The sequence below is a fragment of the Pelophylax lessonae genome, assembly GCF_965119305.1.
Source record: "Pelophylax lessonae genome assembly, chromosome: 1".
Taxonomy (NCBI): Eukaryota; Metazoa; Chordata; class Amphibia; order Anura; family Ranidae; genus Pelophylax; species Pelophylax lessonae.
Genome location: NC_138768.1, coordinates 595,559,745 through 595,565,744, shown reverse-complemented (window position 1 = coordinate 595,565,744; position 6,000 = coordinate 595,559,745).

The window sequence follows — 6,000 nt, the reverse complement described above, 5'->3', positions numbered from 1 at the left end:
CGCATCACTTATTTCTTCCAACTGATGTGAAAATAACTCCTCTGACGGATCAAGTGAAGCGGCTGTGGTGCTAGTGTTGGTGGTGGTGCCGGCGGGCTGGCGAGTGGTAAATTGAGAGGTGCCCGAAGCTGAGCTGGAGGAGGATGGTGCATTAGGGTTCCGAGCGGAAGCTGTAGACGATTGGGTGTCTTGTGTAAGCCAGTCAACTATGGCCTCAGAATTTTTTGAGTTCAGGGTCTGTGGTGGCCTCTGAACACTGGGCATTATTCTAGGGCCTAAGGAAATCACAGCACCACGACCACGACGGCCCTTGCGGGGTGGCCTGCCTCTGCCTGTCATTTTCTTTTTTAATGTGTTGTGTACTATGAGTGCAAGGTGCTGTGCCACCCTATAGGAGTGTTGGGCAGTGGGTACAGTACACTCTGTGGACCTGACAGTCACTGGCACTCAGGCAACTGCAATTAAAAAATATATATATTTTTTTTACTTGGCAAGCTGCTGTGCCACCTTATATATCAGTGGTGGGTGGGCAGTGGCACAGTACACTCTCTGTGGACCTGACAGCAGTCACTGGCACCCAGGCAACTGCAATTTTAAAAAATATATATTTTATTTTACTTTGCAAGCTGCTGTGCCACCTTATATATCAGTGGTGGGTGGGCAGTGGCACAGTACACTCTCTGTGGACCTGACAGCAGTCACTGGCACCCAGGCAACTGCAATTTTAAAAAATATATATTTTATTTTACTTTGCAAGCTGCTGTGCCACCTTATATATCAGTGGTGGGTGGGCAGTGGCACAGTACACTCTCTGTGGACCTGACAGCAGTCACTGGCACCCAGGCAACTGCAATTTTAAAAAAATATATTTTATTTTACTTTGCAAGCTGCTGTGCCACCTTATATATCAGTGGTGGGTGGGCAGTGGCACAGTACACTCTCTGTGGACCTGACAGCAGTCACTGGCACCCAGGCAACTGCAATTAAAAAATATATATATTTTTTTTTACTTTGCAAGCTGCTGTGCCACCTTATATATCAGTGGTGGGTGGGCACACAGTGGCACTGCAGTGGGCACAGTACACTCTGTGGACCTGACAGTAACTGGCAGCCCAGGCAACTGCAATAATAAAAAATATTTTTTTTTTTAAATTTGCAACAAGATGCTGTGCCACCGTATATATATCAGTGGTGGGCAGTGCACTGCAGTGGGTACAGTGCACTCTGTGGACCTGACACAGCACTCACTGCAATTATGACAGAGGAAAAAAAAAATATTTTTTAAAATGCAAGGTACTGTGCCTGTGCCACCCGAAATGAGTGTGGTGTGCACACAGTACAGTCTGTGGTAGGTCTGTGGCCTCTCACACACAGCGGGCAGGCAACTGCAGTGTACAATAGATATATATAGATATATATATATAAAGAAAAAACTCTATTACCTTACCAGCCCTTAAAAGGGCTTTTGGGGACACTATATATATATATATATATATATATATATATATATGTATATATATAAATAAAAAAAATACTCAATTACCAGCCCTTAAAAGGGCTTTTGGGGACACTAGATAGATATAGATATATATATATAAGAAGAAACAACTCAATTACCAGCCCTTAAAAGGGCTTTTGCATGCTAAGTTCGCCGTTCGCCGTATACAGTTCTATACATCTCTAGTGTAGTGATGTTGCTCTCACTACTCATGTTAGCCATGGCACCCCTCTCAATGTGGTGCCCGGGGAAAATCCCCCCCCCCCGCCCTCTCCTTAGTTTCAGCCCTGCCTCCAGCACCCAACCTTTTCCACCCCCTTGTATTCCTCCTTGGCTTCCTGCTGCCTCTGCTTCGCAGGGATAGAGGGCAAACATTCCTGCTGGCTCTGCAACAGTAGCCAGTCCTCAGAACTCAAGAGGGATTGTATTGCTAATCCCTGTCTCTTGCAGCTCATCATTTTTTTTTTTTTTGGGGTTTTTTTTGGGCATTTTTTGGGCATCTTCAGAGGCAGGCATAACATCAGAACTTCTGTGTAGGGGTATATATACACACACACATGTATGTACTTTGAGAGCAGAAGTAACAGAACTGCTTCCACTCTCTTCCACATCAGTGTATTAAAATGCTATGGATGACAATGACAATTTTTAAGAACTTTTTTTGTGTGATTAATAGTCCCTGGGGCATTACCCAGAACCCTAGGCACTTTTTAGGGGCATTTATTGGGTTTTAGGGCTTCAAAATTGTGTTTTTTGATTACCGAAGTTCGGGTCCCATTGATTTCAATGGGGTTCTGAAATCCGGGCCGAACTTTCGGCAAGTTCGGGTGTTCTGGTCGAAACGAACTTTTAAAAAGTTTGATCATCCCTAATGAGGACACCCGCCTTCCCCTTAACAGCTGGGGATTCTACTACCTGACCTACCCACAGCTTCTGCATGTGATGGAAGTCCTTCGCCTCCAAGTGGGTTTCCTGCAGAACTGCTATGTCAGCCCCCAGACGCTTCATATGTCTGAGAACTGCCATACGCTTGTTTGGAGACCTAAGCCCTTTAACACTCCAGGAAAACACTTTCATGTAGGGTGATATATGCTGGTTGGGTGTCGCAGCTGTGTCGCGGTAATCAAAGGTGTCTGGATAGTATCATACAAAATCGGCATAAGAGAGAGTGTGCCGAGGAATTCTAGCACGTGTCTGTTAGCTACTAGAGGGGTATTAGGGAGGGGCAAGGTGGGTGGTGAAAGGTGCAAGTGATGTTGGGACCGGCGCTACCACATAAATATTGTGTTTGTGCAATTTCATACACTGTGTAATTCATATAAAACATATAAAAGTGCATATAGTGCTTAAACCAAAGTGCTGCGTGCTGTAAACCTTTTATATATTCGCATGGGCTGTGCTCAGTGTACCATATAAACACATGTATACATATAAAGTGCTGAGTGCTATTGATAACCACGTGTGTGATTGCGTGCTAAACAAAGTTTGGCGCCAGTGGGTGTACCACAAATTGCACCGTTGCTTACCGCACTCTTAGGATGGTGGCTCAGCACTCCCTGGTCACTAGAACAGAAAACAAGCCTCCATTGCGTAGTATATCCTTGTTAGGGTAAAACAACGTAGCATCCACTCACATTTAGTCATCTGGAGCGCTCCAGATGACGTCGTATGACGAAACGCGTAGGGCGTGGTTTGCGTACGTCAGTACGTCACTTCCGGGAACGGTGGTTTGAGCTGGTGGAACGCGGAAGCGACCCGGCGAACACCTCAAGCTGATAGTGAACTCCCTAAATGTGAGTGGATGCTACGTTGTTTTACCCTAACAAGGATATACTACGCAATGGAGGCTTGTTTTCTGTTCTAGTGACCAGGGAGTGCTGAGCCACCATCCTAAGAGTGCGGTAAGCAACGGTGCAATTTGTGGTACACCCACTGGCGCCAAACTTTGTTTAGCACGCAATCACACACGTGGTTATCAATAGCACTCAGCACTTTATATGTATACATGTGTTTATATGGTACACTGAGCACAGCCCATGCGAATATATAAAAGGTTTACAGCACGCAGCACTTTGGTTTAAGCACTATATGCACTTTTATATGTTTTATATGAATTACACAGTGTATGAAATTGCACAAACACAATATTTATGTGGTAGCGCCGGTCCCAACATCACTTGCACCTTTTACCATTTTACTACCTCAGTGGTAGGTTGGGGGCAGCTTACACCACCATTTTTTAGTCCAAAAAGTACTGAAAACTCCATAGCGCTGGTATTTAAACCCTTTTCAAGGTGGGTGGTGGCCCAATAGGGGCATGGGGGTGAACAAGAACAACACATCATTTTAGAAGTCTGAACTTCTCTTTTTTCCGCATGTAGAGTCACATACGTAATGGACAGCGTTACCAGATCCTAAAGGTTGACGTCCACTGCCGGTCTAATGCTGGGAGCATATGACCGAAGTGTCGGCTAACCGCGATGGATTACAGACATTAAGCTTAGTGTTGTCAGACTCCAGGAAATTTGTAATGCCGTGCATCAGGGATACATTACGATAACCTCAAAATATTAAACCGTACATGTCATAACCTAGAACATTTGCAATATGATAAAGCCAAAAAAAAATAAAAAATTAGAGAAGAGAATTAGATATTGCTGCAGGAAGGTATACCATCCAGTATCCACTGCATAAAGACCCATAACACACATTAAGCAAACCTGGCTTGTCTTACAGAGCGGTGTCTCTGTTAACGCTGCAAAGGCTGACTTCTGTGAGGGAGGAAGTTATGGCAAACACAGGATGATCAGTTCTCATATTGTTAACGACAAAAACCCTATGGGACCCTTGGGAGTCGCAAGTCTACGAGGTCTATAGCGGGAAGAAGGGCCATGGACACGCTGTTTCTTAGCCGAGTCTCTCCTAGGGCTCCTCTCTTCCCTTGTGCCTTGGGGGCGTTGGGGTGATGGGGGGGGGGGGGTAGATGGATCCAGAGTAATATGAAAGTGATGGTGCAGAAATTGGCTGGCTTCTTCTGGGTATGTAAAAGTTTTCTGCTCCCCTGATGAATCCGTAAGCCGCAAGATGGCTGGATAACCCAAGGTGAACTTGATGGACTTGTGGTATAATGCCTGGCAGATGGGTTGGAAGGCCTTTCTACGCTTGGACACTTCCTGAGAGTAGTCGGCAAATATCAGGAGTTTGTGTCCATCAAGTTGCAGAGACTTAGAGTTGTGGAAAGACTTGAGAATGTACTGTCTGTCCAAATAGTTTAGATATCGCACTATAACTGGGCGGGGGGTGCGTCGCTCGTTTGAAGAAGCCCCCAGACGATATGCCCGTTCCACTGTACATACGGTCTGGATCCCCAGGGCCGTGGGGAGGCAGGTTGTAGCTACCTCCAGGAGAGAGTTTGCACCAAAAGATTCCGGGAGACCAATGATTCGGAGATTGTTTTTCCTGGACCAGTTCTCCAAGTCATCTAGCTTGTCTAACAGATATCTTTGGGTTTGTCTGGCCTGTTGATCCATAGCAAAGGACCCTTGTAACTCATCCTCCAGCTCAGACATTCTGTGTTCCAATTCACTCAATCTGTGGGTGTGTTCTCCCACTTCCTTTTTGATTTGGGCTATTCCCTGAGATATGGCCTTGTCCACTGCTTCTGTAATGGTGGGGGACAGCAGTGTGGCTACCGCTTGTGCCAATGAAGCGATTTGTGCATCAGGGAGCGGGTTTTGTACCTGTCCTGAGGCTGCAGCGTGAGGTGGGGGCGCAGCATTTGCCATATCCGCCTCGGTGGAGGCCGCAGATGAAGTCGCGGGCTTGATTTGCGCATGCAGCGGGGCACTTTCCTGGTGAAGATACCGGTCCATGACTGTTAAGCTCCCGAGGGCACAGGAGGGTGAGTCTCCACTTCGGTGAGATCCGCAGGACTATTAAAGCCTGTTATGTTGCTGAGTAGTTCTGGAGCCGCCGTCCCGTGCTGCCACCTACATGGGCGCTGGAACCGGAAGTCCCCACTCTGCATCTTATGGCGAGAGTACCTTGAGAACCCCCTGAGAACACCCATTATCATCAGAGCTATTTAAGCAGTGGGGAGAAGCACAGAGGACATCTAGTGGCGAACAAGACACTTAACAACTCGAATGGGGATGTAATACTATATGCTTAATTCATGTAATATTCAGGTGAGAGGCTAGAGAGCACATTGGTGTCACTTGGATGAAAAGGAGCATCATACACTAATATTACTATTGGTGAAGGGATACACCTGGACGTATACTAAGGATTTTTTTCATATGTTAATTTCAGTTCATATTTCATTTTACTGTCTGTGATCATTCTATACTGTATATATTAGTATTTACACTTGTGTTATTGCACAATTGAATGGTGCACTTTCCGAGAATTATATGTGTGATTTTATGCACTTTATGTCTGCAAGATGTTTCATTACACAAAGAAATGTGATTATTTATTACTTATTTTAAATAGTGAATTTA